This window comes from Cebus imitator, unplaced genomic scaffold (assembly GCF_001604975.1).
Source record: "Cebus imitator isolate Cc_AM_T3 unplaced genomic scaffold, Cebus_imitator-1.0 Scaffold8, whole genome shotgun sequence".
NCBI classification, from domain to species: Eukaryota; Metazoa; Chordata; class Mammalia; order Primates; family Cebidae; genus Cebus; species Cebus imitator.
In genome coordinates this window covers 4412345-4430348 of record NW_016107323.1, presented here as the reverse complement: position 1 = coordinate 4430348, position 18004 = coordinate 4412345, and the positions used below count along the sequence as shown (strand labels likewise).

General features: G+C 46.4%; 1 protein-coding gene across 4 annotated transcripts in view; it reads right to left on the bottom strand.

The window, feature by feature from the left end:
- The window catches only part of BTBD11 (BTB domain containing 11), a 348391-nt gene that overhangs the window by 247737 nt on the left and 82650 nt on the right, over positions 1-18004 (bottom strand). The gene's annotated exons all lie outside the window — the stretch shown is intronic.

Genomic DNA, 18004 nt, shown 5'->3' with positions numbered 1-18004 from the left:
CTTATAAAGAGACTTGGACCCCCACACAATAATAGCGGGAGACTTCAATATCAATATTAGATAGATCAATGAGACAGAATGTTAACATCGATATTCAGGACTTGAACTCAGATCTGGAACAAGTAGACTTAATTAACATTCATAGAACCCTCCACTTTAAATACACAAAATATACACTCTTATCAGTACTACATCACACGTATTTACAGGTTTAAATGAAATATTGGTTGGCTGCTTGTTAATTATTTTCTTCCCTCATTTTTTTTTTAATGTCTCTATTATTAAACACAATTACAGGCATATCCAGTTTTAGACTGCATTCTAGCCCAGGCAATAAAGCAACACCCCTGTTCTCTCTCCCTCTTCCTCTTCCTCTTTCTTCCTTTCTTTTATATAAAAAAAAAAAAAAAAAAAAAAAAAAACCCTAATTCAGACCATGTCACTCTTCTGCTTGGCACCATTCAGTCGAAGTGGGCTCCCATTCCACTGTGGGTAAACTCCAAAGACTTTCTGCAGGGCCTCATCATGGCCTGTGAGGCCTTCCAGATTGGCCCAGCTCCCTCTCTGACCCATCTTTCATCACTCTTGTCCTCGCTCTTGTCCAGCCCTGGCCATGCTGGCCTTGCTTATATCATGTCTGTTCTCATGTTAGGACCTTCACACTTGTTCCTTCCTCCATCTAGAGTCCTCTTTCCCCCGTATCTTCCTGGATCCCTCTCTTTGGTCAAATTTTACCTCCTTGAGGCCCCTCCTTGTCTATCCCATTGAAAGTAGCTCCCCAAACCATCTACCTCACTCCTTACTTTTCTCTATAGCACTCCCTATTACCTAACATTATATATATTTTTCTTTGTATATTACCTTGTCTTCCCCACTAGAGTGTAAGTTCCATAAGGCAAGGGACTTTGTCTCTTGTTTACTACTATAGCTCAGTGTCCAGAAGAGTGCCTGGCACATCCTGAGTGCTCAGTGAGTACTTGTCGAGAGCCTGAATAAATGCTGAATATGTAATGAACGGCATTGGGCAAATGGAGGCCTCTCTGGTCCATCAGTTTCTCCATCTACACAATGAAGAGACTGGATGAGATCCACAGTCTTCAAAGATCAGCTCACCTCTAGGCTGAGGTGGAAGGTGCAGGAGGTACTTTGAACTTAACTTCCCTGCTTTGACTGAGCAGCTCAACTTTTATTTCTGTATATTGGGGTTCCATAGAAGAAATAAAAGTGGATCCCTGTCAAAGGTGGCTTATTTCATTTTCCAAATGATTCAGTGCTAGGCCTAGAAATGCAGGATTTCCTTTTCTCTGAGGCGTTTCTGCATTTTTTATATTTTCTCTTAGCAGAAGAGCTTTGCAGGCTTTTTCTCTTTGCCTTAAATTCTAAGAAAGTCTAAGCAGATTCTCTTTATCATTGTTAAAGAGGCACAGAGCGGGTGCTCCCTTCTGGCACCAATATATTATCTCGTGAGTACTTGCCATCCCTCTCAGCTGTGGAAGGTCCCAGCAGAGAAGACCAGGTGCTGCGGGTATTTAAAGGAAAATCCCTTCTGTCTACTTCACTTAGTAACAGGTCTCTCCTTTTTCTTTACTTCATGCAATTTGGAAAAAGTGGCAACTTGCTCTAAAACTACAGAGATGTTAAATTTAAACAGGAAGAGAAAAATCAATCCATGTATGAGGCTAATTAAAAAACCTCTCGGTAGGACTCTGTTTCTTGCCTATTCTTGCACCTTCTCTTAGAGACAAAATTTTTTCTCGATAGACTCAGCACACTGAGAAATGTACATGGAAAAAGAAAAGCCTTAGACAATCATCCTTCAGTAGACTTCCTCTCTACTGAGACCTCTCTACTCTTTTACAACAGCTTAGAAAGTTGGTAGAAGAGTTAGGAAAATTTGGAACCAAGGCTTGCATCATCTGAATAGTAATGATTCATGCAGCTCCCTTGGAAAATACCTACATTTAGGGGCAAGAGGAAAAATAGAAGGCAGGAGACAGAAGGAAACAGTGGGATGGGAAGTGTCCTCTATATACTTAGAATCAGTACTCAGCTGGGTCTTTTAATCCCACAGAAAAGCTTCTGAAAGTGAGAGTTGGGTAACCTGCCTGAGTCCCACGACTAAGGCAGTGATGAGCTGTGATTCTAGTTCAGGTCTGAAGTCTCCATCACAACGTCCCGTCTCCCAGGAGATCTAGTAGCATATCAAGGAAGCCAAATGATATGGTTTGGCTGTGTCTCCACCCAAATCTCACCTTGAATTATAGTTCCCATAATCCCTATGTGTCATGGAAGGAACCTGGTGAGAGGTAATTGAAGCATGGGGGTGGGTTTTTCCAGTGCTGTTCTCATGATAGGAAGTCTCACGAGATCTGATGGTTTTATAAAGGGCAGTTCTCCTGCACATGCTCTCTTGCCTGCCACCATGTAAGACGTGCCTTTGCTCCTTCTTTACCTTCCACCATGATTGTGAGGCCTCCCCAGTAATGTGAAACTATGAGTCCATTAAACTTCTTTTTCTTTATAAACTACCCAGTCTCAGGTATTTCTTCGTAGCAGTGTGAAAATGGACTACTAATACACCAAGAATGCAGAAAGGTTTTGGAGAGATCGTGGGGTCAGAAGTGGATCAGAAAGATCAAGAAGGACATCATCAGAAATACCCCCACTGGATATATAAACTGAGGTCCCCAAGAGAGCAGTTTCAGTGGAGTAATGAAGCCCTCACCTTGGATTTGACTCTTATGTGGGGAAAAAGGTGCAGGGCCATCTTTCCAACATGTACATCTGCTGAAAACCCTTCACTGGTTCCCCACTGCCAACCTCTCAACTTGGCCTACAAGGTCTTCTAGTGACTCCTCCACCACCATTTCCTTTTTCATTCCTCAAACATCACATTTGATCCACACCACTCTGCCTGGGCTTTCCCAGTCACAGTGCTGTGTCTGGCACTGATTCGTGCTGCTCCCTCTGCTAGGCATGTTCTTCACCTAACTCTGGTTCTTGCAGCATGCGTGTAAGAAAAGTGTCTAAAGATTCAAATCAAGGTTAGCAAGCCTGGGCTGAAATTAACCATGAGGGTAATCAGGTAAATAACTAACATTCATTAAGTACTTCCTATGTGCTAGACCCAGGTCTAAGTATTCTCCCTGTATTCATTCATTCCTTCCTAATAACCATCCTATGTGGCACAGTGCCATTATCTCATAGGTGAGAAGCCAAGGCACAGAGGGGTTAAGCAGCTGGGGATAACAGGAGAGAGAGTGGCCACAGATGAACTGCTCCAAGCAGTTGTCTCAGAGGAGGTAGCGTTTACCCTGAAGACCTGAATGAGAAGAGTGAAGTGGTCATGGGAATATTAGGGGTTGGGGAGAATGCTCCAAGCAGATCAAACAGCAGCTCAAACATCCAGAGACAGGAATCAATTGACTGGTCCTAGGAGGGTCTGGCGAGGCAGGCAGAGGCCAGATCATGGGAAGCTTCTTAGGCCAAGAAGAGGAGTCTGGACTTACTGTAAGTGTCTCCACTTGCATAGACCAAGCAGGTCAGTGCCTGGAGGGGTAGGATGCAAGAGGGGAAGGTCACAGAACAAACATGTCTCCCTCATAGGCACACAGCCAGGCAGGCCTCCTTCCACCCAGCTGGTTCCCCTAGGCTCTACTATGAATGGGCCCCCTGGGGGTATTCAACCTCATGACTCTGATCACCAGCCCTCAAGTCTGTCTCTGAGAGCAAACATTCTCTAAGTGTTTGTGTCTTAATTAAATTCCAGCAACCTGTTCCTTTGAACTGCATTAAATTATCATGCCATCTGCTACCTGGGCAAGCAGGGACACTTGAAAAAAATCCTAGGGAAGCCACTGGACTTTCATGGGGGTAGGACTGAGGACAGGGAGCCCTCAGCAGACATTTGAGTTACACAAAATGGGATTTGGGGAAAGATTTTAAAGCAAGTCTTACTGTTTTGTTTTTTAAGTTGGAAAACTGCTCTAAATCAACCCCATCAAGCTGTAACTGAATATCTGAGTCTTAGAGAAGTGTAGGGTCTTGCTCAAGGTCACTTAAGAGGACTGCAGAGAAGGGACAAGCACTGCTGCTAGCTCTCTATCAGGCCAACTCCCTTCTTGGATGCCCAGTTTCTGGGCTGCAACAAGCCACTGCTCTCACAATGTTCACAGCCCTGTCCTCTGTGGAACACCTACTCTGTGGTGGATAAGAAGTGTCCCTGTCAATTCCAAATACTAAGAAAAGACCACGGTGGCTAGGCTAGGTGGGCTGGGGCTGGGCTGAGGACATGATGCAAGTCGAGCTTGACTTCTAAGAGCCAGCTTGTATTAATCAGGGTTCTCCAGAGGGACAGCACTAATAGGATACATGTATATACAAAGCGGAGCTTATTAAGTAGTATTAACTCACGTGACCACAAGGTCCCACAATAGGCTGTCTGCAAGCTATGGAGCAAGGAAGCCAGTCTGAGTCCCAAAATTGAAGAACCTGGAGTCCGACGTTCAAGGGCAGGAAGCATCCAGCACGGGAGAAAGATGCAGGCTGGGAGGCTAAGCCAGTCTAGCCTTTTCAAGGTTTTTCTGCCTGCTTTATATTATGGCTGCATTTACAGCTGATTAGATGGTGGGGTAGACCTGCCTCTCCCAGCCCACTGACTCAAATGTTAATTTCCTTTGGCAACACCCTCACAGACACACCCAGGATCCTTACTTTGTGTCCTTCAATCTAATCAAGTTGACACTCAGTGTTAACCATCACACAGCTGTTAGTTTCCTCTGTCCCAAAAACTGCCAGAAAGATATCTTGCAATAAGCTGAGAAACTTTCTAAAATTGCCTCCAAGCTTTTCCCTACTGGCAGGGCCATGGGTAATTCTCTATCTGTAGGAAAACTTGGCTTTGCAGAGCTTCTGGGCACTGTCGTCACTGGGTAGACCTCAGATGCACACAGGCTTTAAACACAGGTTCTCCAGACTGTATCAGAGAGGGCGTGGGACTCAGCTCATCAGGGGATGCAGGGTGAGCTAAGCACAATGTCTTAGCACAGGGTGGACACTCAGTTAACAAGAGCATCTGCTGTTGATGGTGTACATGCTATGCATGGACACTGAAAAAGCCTTCTACTTATTCTCCCTACAGGATACATAGTAGAGACATCTGCATTTTACAGCTAAAACCACCAAAACACAGAGAGGTTGAATACCTTGCCTAAGGTTGTTTAGTGGGCTAAATGGTGGCCAAAGTTCCACTTAAGGGACTTTGGAGATGTGGTCAAGGATCTTGAGTTGAGATCATCCTGGATTACTCAGGGGAATTATAAGGATATTGTCCAATGACAAATGTCCTTCTAAGAGACAGAAGAGGAGAAGGCAGACGAGAAACAGGGGCAGAGACTGGGGTGATGTGGCCATAAGTCAGGCTGGGGAAGATGAGGAAGGATACCCAGCCTCAGAGAAGTTTCTGCTGTGCTGAGCCACCCAGTGCGTGGTATTTTGTTAAAGCAGCTTGAGGATACTAAGACAGGTCCCAAGGCCAGCTGGTGGCAGACATGGTTCTGTTTGACTCCAAAGGCCCTGCTTGTAACCAATGAATGAGTGGATCCACACTTGGATGAATGAATGAGGGAACCTCCTTCCAACACAACACCATCAATATTGTTTCGGTAACAGGATATGAAAGAAGAAGATCCAGGCAGGGAAAATTCAATTGCTAATTTCCTTGCCTTTGGGTGTCAAATTTGATCCTCTTAATTCTGCCTGTTTATTCATCATTAGGGATCCTGTGCTCAACAGAAAGGGAAGAAGGGAGTAACCCAGCTTATATTAAGAGGACACGGGGTTGCCAGGCACGGTGGCTCAGGCCTATGATCCTATCGCTTTGGGAGGCCAAAGTAGGAGGATTACTTGAGGCCAGGGGTTTGAGACCAGCCTGGACAACATAGTGAGACCCCATCTCTACAAAACATTTTTTCAAAATTAGGCAGACGTGGTGGCATTCGTCTGTAGTCACAGCTATTTGGGAGGCTGAGGCAATAGGACCACTTGATTGTGCCACTGCACTCTAGCTTGGGTGACAGAGTGAGAGCCTGTCTCTTAAAAACCAAACAAAACACAGAGGCTGTGGTGTGGAAACAGGATGGAAACACTGCCTGGGCCAGACACCCAATGGCTTTCTAGTTTAACAGTAAGTGGGTTACTCATGGAAGGAGAAGACAGACAGGGAGGTGATGGAGGTTCTTAACAAACATACCTAACTAGGCATCCAGATAGTTGAACCATTTATTCTTCAAAGGTCACAGGGCCACAGGGGTTCATTCTCCTTTCTGCTTTTCCCCGGATCCCCTCAGCCTAAAGGGGTAGGTGCAGACCTTCCGGGCAGAGGAAGGAGCAGCTAGCTGGATTTCCAGAAATCTCTAACAGAAATGATTCAAGTTCAGTTCTTGGCAGCTGCTCAATAAAAGGAATGAAGAATGTACATGTTCAAAACCTCTCTATGTAGGTGCCAGGTCTGGATGCTTCAAGACTGCATAAGAAATGGAAGGAAATATGGAAGAGCCTCCTTTCTCTGTCAACACACACATTTGGCCCCTTTCCTCGGTTTCTGGGCTCCGTTAGGACACGTGTGCAAGCATTTCTCCAGGCTGCGTTCACCTTCTGCGGCTCCTGACCACAGGCCTTTCTCATTTGCAGCTGCGCCTGCCTGAATTATTTCAGACTCCAGAATTTTTCCAACCTCCCATTACTGGCTGGCTGTGAAACAGAGCATAAAATGCCAGTCACCTTTTTTTTGCTTTCAAATTCCATAGTCATCTGACATCATAACAGATTTCATACTCAAACTGTCAGGGTGCGGGCCCAGACCACTCTCACCAGCCTCCAAAGAACAAGAGGCATCATGGCATGATGCAAAGAACCTTGAACTTGAGGTCATATAGGTGGTGGTGGGGGGGAGTTCAAATCCTAGCTCCACCATTAACTGACAGCCAGGCCTAGACAAGCGTCTAATCTCTCTGAGTCTCAGTTTGTGTTTTTATCCAAAAAATAGTTACACAGCTCTTCCTCTGTGGTGGACACTGTCCTTCTCTGCTGGAGGAGGCAAACCAGGAATAAGCCAACAAGAAAAATATCAGACAGTGATAAGTGCTACTCAGAGAATTCAAATGGGAGATGTCCGAGTCAGTGGGTGATCTCAGCTTCACGTGGAATGACCATGGAAGGTCCTTCTGAAGAGGCAACAGTGAAAATAAGACCAGAGTGACCAGGGGAAGTCAGCAACGCAAAAACAGGGTGAGTGTTCTACGTGGAGGAAACAGCTCATGCGTGTCCCGAAGGCTGGGCTGCACTCGGACTTTCAGAGGGAAGCTGTGAGGTGAGAGTGTAGGCCAGGCACAGTGGCTCCACGCCTTAATTCTAGCACTTTGGGAAACCAAGGCAGGTGGATCACTTGAGGGCAGGAGTTTGAGATCAGCCTGGCCAACATGAGGAAACCCCATGCCTACTAAAAACAAAAAATTAGCCAGGCGTAGTGGCAGGCGCCTGTAGTCCCAGCTACTTGGGAGGCTGAGGCACGAGAATCGATTGAACCCAGGAGGCAGAGGTTGCAGTGACCCGAGATCACACTGCTGCACTCCAGACTGGGTGACAGAGCAAGACTCTGTCTCAAAAAAAAAAAAAAAGAGAGAGAGAGAGAGAGAGATGGTGATAGATGATGCTGGAGAAAGGCAGAGACCAGATCAGGCGTGGCCTCAAACTGGGGTGCAAATGGTGATTGACAGCATGCAGAAAAAAAAATGTCCAAAAGTCCAGCTGCCTTTATTTTTGACTCCAAAAATTTCAGAAGGAAATTAAACTCAATTAATTTTACTATATTATTGCCCATAATATGGCTTTAATTTCCAAATGACTATGCTTATCATGAGAGCGCAAGCTTGGGTTTTTTTGGGTGGGGCTAAAAGTTTAGACATCAGGAGTGCAGGAGCTGACTGATATTTTTAAAGCATGACTTTCTGTAGAACGGCACTAACATCCTCAGTCCATACATCCACACAGGGTGTTTGGAGCCACCACTAGGATAATACATGATGCTGTTTTTATTGCATACAGAAATGCAGTGTGGCTGAAAAAGTATTGGGACCATTACCAATTAGCGAATTATCCCCGAGAGTCTAACCAGTCTAAAAATAAATTCGTGTTCGTTTGCATTAAAAAGTTAGACTAGCCTCTACATGTCACACTGCCTTGTAGTGTGTGCCTTGCCTCATCTTACTAATACCTACTCTCTCCATTCTTCTGACCTTCCTTTCCTAGTCATGCCTTCTCTTCTCTCGTGTGCCCGACATGCCCAGGCTGAGAAAATAAACTTTCTATTTCTCCTTTTAGGGATCCATAATGTACATTTCATTGTGTATTGAAAGCCCTGAGAAGTTCTGCAATTTAAAAAGCCAGTTTAGCTGTGTCTAACCTAGTGGCTTTCAACCTGGCCACACATTAGAATTACCCGGGGAGTTTTACAAATGACTTATTCCTGAATCCTGCCCCTAAGGGGGACTCAGCGTTGTTGCCCGGGCAGGAGGAGTTGTCAAAGCTTCCCAGGTGATTCTAATGTGCAGCCACTGTGGAAATCACTCCTTTAATGCAACAGTTCCCAAACTTAAAAAACAAGCTTCAACAATCTCTGTTAAAAATCTTCCAGACAGATGGGAAGCCAAGGCAGGCGGATCACCTGAGATCGGGAGTTCCAGACCACCCTGGCCAACATGGAGAAACCCTGCCTCTACTAAAACTACAAAAATTAGCTGGGCGTGGTGGCACATGCCTGTAATCCCAGCTACTTGGAAGGCTGAGGCAGGAGTATAGCTTGAACCTGGGAGGCTGAGGCAGGAGTATCACTTGAACTCCCCCGGGAGGCAGAGGCTGTGGTGAGCCAAGATGGTGCCATTGCACTCCAGTCTGGGTAACAGGAGCAAAACTCCATCTCAAAAAAAAAAAAATCTCCCAGACAATTTTTTTTTTTTTTTACATAACACCTCCTCATGCCCCCATGGAACTGTGGAATAACTTACTAGGGTGGCAGTTTCCAAATTTCAGTGCATATTAAAATCAGTTGGGGACTTCAGGAAGTGCCATTTCCAGTTGCAACCTCAGATATGCTGCATCTGGAGCTCCAGGGTTGTGGCTTGGGAAATCTGAAGTTTCAGCAGGTCCTCCATATGATTCTGATAATTCTATGAGTTTGCAGGCCATCAAATGAGGTAACCAGCACTAGATGGGTAGGGTGGAGGGTGAGGGGCAACCAGTTGCAAGTGAGATCCTTCAATTCAGAGTTCCTTTAATTCAGTGGTTTCTTACCTTCCTCCCCTCTCACCTCCATGTTGCTGCCCCCAGCAAGAGCACTCTAATTAGGCAGGGTACACTAGGCAGGCACTAGGCTTCCAGTTGACTGGGTGGTCAGGGAACTGTGCATCTTCATTGATCTGTGTGTCAGCCCTTAGCTTTTGGGGCCCCACTTTTCTGATCTGTGAAATAATAAAATGATCTCTAAGGCCTATGCTCAAGCCTCCTATGCTTCTGTGTTCATTTCACGAACACCATTGCAATTTGGTGGTCATGACGCACAAATGGCTCCCCTTCACTGCCTCTTTCAATCTTGCAGGACTAATATGTCCTGCTTGGATGGATAATATCAAACAGTAAGTGTGAAGGTGCAGGAGTCTGAGTTTCGTTCAGGCTGTAAGCTGTGTGGCCTTGGACAAGCTGCTTGAACTCGCCAGACCTCAGCTTCCTCATCTGCAAGATGGGGAGAATTGTGTTATGCTGGCCACATGGGCTGCTGCAGGAATAAAATGAAGGGTTGTCTATACAGTATCAGCACAGTCTCCAGTATTCATTAAGAACTCAGTAAATGTCTGTTTTTGAATAGAGGGCCACCCTATAAACACTGTCAATTGTTGTAATAAGATCCACAATTCCTAAACAGCACTGTGGTTGCTCATCCTTCATGATGAGTCAGGGATTGCTGGGGGCCCTGGCATCCTTGAAGCAGGAATAAACACCCCTGGCTCGAAACGAGTCACTGTTCTATGGCTCTGGCGCCACAGGCCACAAAAGGACTCGCATTCAGTCCATAGAACCAGGGGTCTGAGCATGGCTAGATGCAGTTCAGCAGATCATAAACCACGCCATCCACTCATCAGATGGATAGCTCAAGCAGCAGCTGGCATTTGGACAGCTCTCAGGATATAGACGGAGAGCTCAAGGTAAAACTTCCCCTACTGGGCACAGCTAGTCTGTCCTGCAAGGTTAGGGAAATGGTGAATAGAAGCCACTTGGTGTAAATCTGTATAGCTCGTGAGGCCCTTGGGCTGGCAGGCCACAGAATCAGCCATGGCAGCTCAGAGTTCACAGTCCTCCTGCTATGAGGGAGCGGGCAGCCAGAGAAAGAATGAGGGACCTCAATATTACAATTGCTAGTGTTTACAGGGTGGTCCTCTATGACTCTGCTTCAATGCTGCTATAACAACAGACATTTATTGAGCTCTTAATGAGTACCAGAGACTATGCTAATACTGTATCGACAACCCTTCATTTATTCCTGCAACTGGGATCCTCCCACCTTTCACTAATAGTGAGGCACCAAGGTGCCACACCCTGCCAGTTGAAGACCATGAATGAAAAAGATGGGGACACTATAGTGAGAACTATGGATTATCCCACATTCATTCTGGCAACTGTTAAGAGTGCCAGACACCACGCTTACATGTGCCTTCCATAAATTACAGCATTTGATCCACGTTAATACCCCAACAAGTATGAATGTCTACACGGAGACATTCAAGGCTTGAGCAGGCAACTGCGGAGTTGAATTTTAAATTGTATTTCATTTCAATTAAATAATTAAATTTTGGGGGTGTTGGGGGAGATGGAGTCTCTGTCACCCAGGCTGGAGTGCAGTGGTGCGATTTCGGCTCACTGCAACCTCTGCCTCCTGGGTTTTCAAGCGATTCTCATGCCTCAGCCTCTCAAGTAGCTGGGATTACAGGCACACACCACCACCCCCGGCTACTTTTTTGTATTTTTAGTAGAGATGAGGTTTCATCCTGTTGGCCAGGCTGGTCTCAAACTCCTGACCTCATCTGATCTGCCCACCTTAGGCTCCCAAAGTGCTGGGATTACAAGCGTGAGCCACCGAGACTGACCTCAATTAATTTAGATATTAGTAACTACATGTGGCTAGTGGCTGTTGTACTGGATAGCACAGCTCTAGATGTTGTCTGCAGGTAATTTCATCCATGCTCAGAGCTTCATTCTCCCATCTATACCTTGAGATCTCCCCAAGTTCCACCTGCAGCGTGATCTAGCCAACTATTTGATTAGCATCTCTTTTAGCAAAAGCACCTTAAATTCAGCTAGCCTAGGATAAAACCCATGACATGCTTCCTTAAAGCCCACTCTCCTCCACTCTCCTCCTTTCCCAGCAAGAGAACTTCCATTCACCCAGCAGCTCAGTGACCTTTGTCTCTTCCCTATCCCTGTCCAATCCTTCACCACGTCTTATGAATTCCATCTTCAAAATCTGTCCAAGTCCTCCCCATCTCCACTGCCACTGCCTTGGTCCATTCCTCGGCTATTCCCGCCGTTGCACAGCCTCTTAACCGGCCTACCCATTTCACTGCAGAAACTCTATTCCCTTCACCAAGTAGCAGCCTAATGAGGTCTTTACCAATGCAAACCAAAGCGAGTCCTTCCCTTCCTGTATCCCCCCAGCATCTGCTTGCAGGACAAGGATAGACTCCTTGGGTTCTTCTCTCCCTCTCCACCCACTGTCCCCTGAACTCTGCTCCTGCCTACCACACCCCACTTCAGCTCCTAAACACACCACACAATGATATGACCCAGCACCTTGTACTTTTCCTCTGCCTAGAACCCACCCTGCCCCTTCTTTAGCCTAGCTGATTTTGTTGTCTTTTTTTTGACAACTCTGATCATTCCTTTACTTGCTTTCAAAGTTTGCATGCTGGGCATGTCTGGAAGTGCCCTGGGTGGCTCTTATTCAAGCTCTTTCATACAGTTGCGATCATACAGTGGCTGGGCCGATGTCCTCTGGGAGGCTTCCTCACTCTTGCTGCCGGCAGGTGACGCTGGAACCTCGGCTGGGCCAGGGCTTCATGGGTAGACAACTGGTTCAGTTGCTCAAGGCACTGTGTTTAGAAGGGCTCTATGGTTGATTTAATGCTCTGTTGTCACCATTTTGGGATTCTTAATAATTACTTTTGAACAAGAGGCCCTAAATTTTCTTTTCTTTTTTTGATATAGTGTGCTTCCTGCCTTTTTAAAAATTTTAATTTAAGTTCTGGGATGTATTTTCAGAACGCGCAGGTTTGTTACATAGGTAAACAGGCACCATGGTGCTTTGCTGCACCTATCAACCCATCATCTAGGTATTAAGCCCCAAATGCATTAGCTGTTTATCCTGATCCTCTTCCTCCCCCAACCCCCACGAACAAGCCCTTGTGTGTGTTGTTCCCCTCCCTGTGCAGTGTTCTCATTGTCAGCTCCCACTTATAAGTGAGAACATGTGGTATTTGGTTTTCTGTTCCTGTGTTAGGATAATGGCTTCCAGCTCCATCCATATTCCTGCAAAGGACACGATCGCCTTCCTTTTTATGGTGACATAGTATTCCATGGTATATATATATATTCACTATTGTGAACAGTGCTGCAATGAACATACACGTGCATGTGTCTTTACAATAGAATGGTTTACATTCCTTTGGGTATATGCCCAGTAATGGGATTGCTGGGAATGGTATTTCTGGTTCTATATCTTTAAGAAATCACCATACTGTCTTCCACAATGGTTAAACTAATTTATTTCCCACCAACAGTGTAAAAGCATTCCTATTTCACCACAGGAGAGGCCCTATATTTTCACTGTGCACTGGAGCCTCCAAATGACATAGCTGGTCCTGACTGGGGCTGTTGGCCACAACATCTACACACGGCCCTTCCATGAGGCCTGGGCTCTCTCACAGCATGACAGCTGGGTTCCAAGTGCAAGAGTTTCCAGAAAGAGAGGGGAAGAGAAACAGAAAGAGAGACAGAAGAGAGGGAGAGGGAGAAGGAACAGGAGGGGGAGGGGAGGGGAGAAATAGAGCTTAGCTAACTCTTCCTTTAGAGATCCTCTCAAAAGTCCCGTGCTAGGGGAAGCCTTCCTAGGCCCCACAGTTTCCCTGGTCATATGCCCTTAGGGCATCATGTTCCTTCCTGGCAGCTCTGTACTTTCTGGGAGGGGCTACAAAGCCCATGAGGGCAGGACCCTGGGTCTTGCTCACCACTGTGCCCCTGGAACCTAGCACAGCATCTGGCGCATGGTACAAATCTCAGTTAACACTTGCTGAATAGATGGATGAATGAAAAGTCACCAACTCCAGAGTAACTGACAGAGCTAGGATTTGAACCCCAGACCACCTGGCTCTGAGGTTCCTGCTCTTTCCCCAAGGTAAGGGAAGACAGGGGTGGGCCCAGGATACCAAAGTCCAGTGCTGGTTTCCAATGCCAGCTTTGCTGCTTAAGAGCTTCCAGATCGTCATTACACTCATCTGTACAATGGAAATCACAGAAGACAAAATAAAATAGATGTGTGAAACACTTAGAAGAGTATCTGATACTAAGTGCTTAGTAAATGTTAGCTATTCCTAAGTCTCCCTAAATCTAGCCCAGCTCCCCTCTGCTGCCCCTATTGTCTTCCTAGAGGTAAGCCAACTCTTGTCACCCACAGTCAAAAAGCTCCCCAATCAGGCTGAGTGTTTAAACCATTTCCTGACAGTCTTTAAATTTGCAAATTAGAAATGTCAACGCTCGTCTTGATGAGCCCAATAAGGATGGGACGGCAGCCCACAGGGCTGTGGATTTTAATAAAAGAAAAATAACCAACAATATCAATTTTTTAAAAATCACCTGATGTACACTTTCCAAATTGCTTCTCTTTGCCTTTCTCTCCTTTATGTGCATTGCAGTTAAATTACCTTTCTCAGAAAATCTCGGCCACACGGAGCACGCTTGTCTCCTCACAAAGCCGCACACATTTTTAGCATCCGCTTGGGGTTTTATTGTAGAGAATACAATACATGGCAAGAGACAGTTTATCATATTTGGTTGGCTTGCCCCTCATTTTTCCAGCTGACAGTTTCATTTATTTTGTTGCAAATGCAGGTTTGACGCAGAGGTCAGGGGTTGGGGGGAAGCATTCCAGGACTTTGCAGTCCAGCCTTCCTGCACCCATCCTCCATCACTATACAACATTCCTGGGAGCAAAATCCCATATGATATCCCCAGGCATAGAAGGGAGGAATCTGGAACAGCAATCCTGGGAGAGCTGAAAATACAGAGGACCTCCCTGAATCAGCGCCATCACCAGTTGCTTACGGTGATCTTCTGGGGTTCTCAGGAGACCCAGGAGATCCTATTAATGTTCCCAACTCTTTAGCCCTGCCTTCACTCATGCCTCTTGCCATGTGACTTTGCAGTTCTTTCCACTAAAGAGGAACTATTTCTCTACCATTTGACTTTGAGTTTGACCATGTGATTGCTTTTCTGATTACCAACAGAATGAGGGAGAAATGACGGCATCTGCCCCAGCTCAAGCCTGAAGAGGCCTTGCATGTTCACCATCTTGCACTTCTGCAGCGCCATGAGAAGCATATCCCCTGGTAGCTGCTGGACACATGTGGAGCAGATCTGAGCCCAAAACTCAGCAGGGAGCCAAGCCTTGCTGGATCTGTAGCTTGAAATACAGTGGCTCAGCTGAACCTAGAATATTTCAGCTGCCTCACCTGACCCAGGGATATGTAAGCTATTATAAATAGTTGTTGCTTTTAACCACTGGGTTTCAGAGTGATTTGTCATGCCACAAGAATACAGGAGAGGAGAAACAGCACTGACTGTGTGCTAAGCACGGCACCAGGCATTTTACATGCATTATCACAATGAAGCCTGCCAAAACCTGGTGAGTTGGGGACTATTTTATGCCCATTTTACAGATGAGCAAACTGAGGCTCAGAGTGACTTGCCCGAGTTCATACGGGGCAAGCACTGTTTTAGGTGCTTTACATATAGTAACTCACTGAACCCTCGCGACAGCCCTGGGATGGGGGCAATGATATTTTAAAAATGAGGAAATAGGAAGGGAAAGATCACATGGCTTCCCCAAGGTCAAAAGCAACCAGGTTGTTGGGGTAGAGTCGGGACTTAAAGCCCAGGCTTCTCTGGCTCCAGAGCCCAAGCTCAGGAGCCACCTAGAGGAACACAGTAGGAGCGGAAGCTGGGGGAGTTTAGACTTTATACACCAGCAAGTCACAACCAGGGATACGGACGGTAAGAATCAGAAAATCTCCTTTGGTTTTTTCAAAGCAACATCTGGAGATCATGTTTATATTTTACATTTTATTTGTTTAATGTCTGGCTTCTCCCTACTAGATTGTAAGCTCCATAAAGACAGGGCTTTCTGCTTGTATGGCTCCCTGCCTTATCCCCAGAGCCTACAACAGTAACTGGCAAATAGCAGGTGCTCATTTAGTAGACTAAAAAGTGAATGAAGGAATGCTCCGTGAATATTGGCTATAGGTTGGCTGAGAACATCTCATGCTCTGAGCTCACTTGAGGAGCATGCCCGGTGAGGTTCCTGGGCTTAACAGCAACTAGACTCTGAGGTCTGGGGTGGTCAGACTAACTCTTTAAGTAGAAAAACAGAACATCATTGGTTTTTCTTTGTTTTATGTTATTTTAAGAGCGACAGGGTTTCACTCTGTGCCCCAGGCTGGAGTACAGTGTATGATCCCAGCTCACTACAGTCTCAGACTCCTAGGCTCAAGCAATCCTCCATCTCAGCCTCCCAAGCAGCTGGAGCTGCAGACACATCTTTCATGCCTGGCTGACTGGGACATCTTTAAGGAGCAGCCCAGCAAGTAACCAGCTCCATTTTTGGGGTGCTTCTGGTGCCAGGCACTGTTCTAAGCACTTCATATATGAAGTCATAACCTTTGCAACAACCCCATGGACCAGGAACTGTCACTACCCTGTGCCCAACCTGTTTTACAGATAAGGAAAGTGATACACGACAGGTTAAGTGGCTTATACCCCAGCTAAGAAAAGTGGCAAAGCCAGAACTAGAACCCAGGAGTACGACTCAGCTCCTCAGCTCCGCATAACCACAACCCTATGCTGCCCCTCAAACAAACTAGAGGGGAGAAAGTACAGACTTTCCAAGGTAATCTGGTCCAATGCTTTCATTTACAGATGGGAAAACTGAGGACACAGAGTAGAAGCATGATACCCAAGGTGGGGCTGGTGAGGAGCAGAGTGGGGACCTACACTCAGGTTTCTGATCGCCTGGCTCAATCCCTCTTTCATGCGGATGATGGGCCCTGGGAGGTCAGGGAAAGAGAAGAGGCCAGTTGCACAAATCCTGGGCGGAGAGGCTTCCTTGGCTGGCAGCCATGCCAGGCCTTGTGTCTGTTTTCAGCACAGCCCCCCCGGGACTGGCTTCCCTTCCCAGCGTGAGCTGGCAGATCAGATGCGTGCCGCCGTGGCTCCAGCCCAGACTTGAGGATTTCCAAGTGTCTGCCGTTCACAGCTCTCCTGCCATTGCTCGGCAGGCAGGACAACCCCGGATAACAGTGCCAGCGCTGAACCCTTGCCTGCCCCACAGCTCAGAGGGTGGCACCTTCAGTAAGGATGAGGCTACAGAAAGGAGAAATGGGTATTGACTCAAAGTAAAATATAAATCAATAAAAATAATGACCATTTACCCATTTAATGACTTACTCTTGGATCCTTACCATGACCCTGATGGGTTGCTGTTACCATTATCCCTATTTAACAGATATGGCAACTCAATTAAAGAGCCAAGGTAACACTGCTCTAAGTGATAATCATAACCATTAACAGCATGAACAGTGGCCCAGCCACCATTTTGGTTGTGCAGTTTTTGCACTGCTTAATTCTAGAGGGTGCCATTCACATGGACTTCACAGTGATGATTGCTCTCTAGAGTTGAGCAGTGCACAACCTGGCCTACTGTATGCCATGGCCCAGACAGGGATGCCTCCCAAGGCTGGTGAATCAAACCAGTGCCTCGTGTACTTCACCCTAAGATCTGCTCACCGAAGCAGAGCATTGCAGAAAAACAGCAGGGCCTGGGTCTGCACCAACCTGAGTTTATATCCTGGATCTGCTACCTCATACTGATGTGAGGCCTCCAGGGAGTCCCTAAACCATGTCTCACTATGTTCATCTGCAAAATGGACAATATTAATAGTGCCTTCCCTGTAGGGGACTATGATGTTTCCACAAGATAAGACACATGAACAGTGTCTCAACACAGCTGGCATTTGGGACATAGTAGCTACTACGATGAGTAAGGCCTGATTGGGGCTGCCCCAGCCAGAGAAGAGGCTGTGCCATCCGTCAGGGCAGGCTGTGGCAATGAGAAAGTACCTGCCTCAAACAAGTGCAGAGCACCATTACTCAGTGCTCCCAACCCGGTAGAAAAACCGGGTATGCATCACTCCTGGAAGCCAGGGGAAGTCCTGGGAGCACCAAATCCAGCAAGTCGTTCACAAATACTCCGTCTTTCGGGGTGCAACATTTTTCAGAGTTGCTTTCAAAGGCAGTCTTGTGCACATCCATCTCTAGTATACATTTTAAAGACAGGCTGCAGTGCCGAGGAGGGGCTCCTGAGAGGTCATGCAGAGGTATGGCCCAGCCACCACACTGTCTTGAGCAGAGATCGAGTCTTTACGGGGCCAGTCCCCCAAACTACAAGTTTTTCTGGCCCTTCTCCCCTTGCTCAAGAGAATGTGCAGAGATTTTGCTGTGGAAGCAAGTTCTTTACAGCAGATGGGATATGGATCATTATGTTAAATCTGGTTGCCATCGACTCTGTCTCACTGGGTCTTCTTTGTTCATGCCATTTACTTCTTCTTTTTTTTTTTTTTTTTTTTTTTTT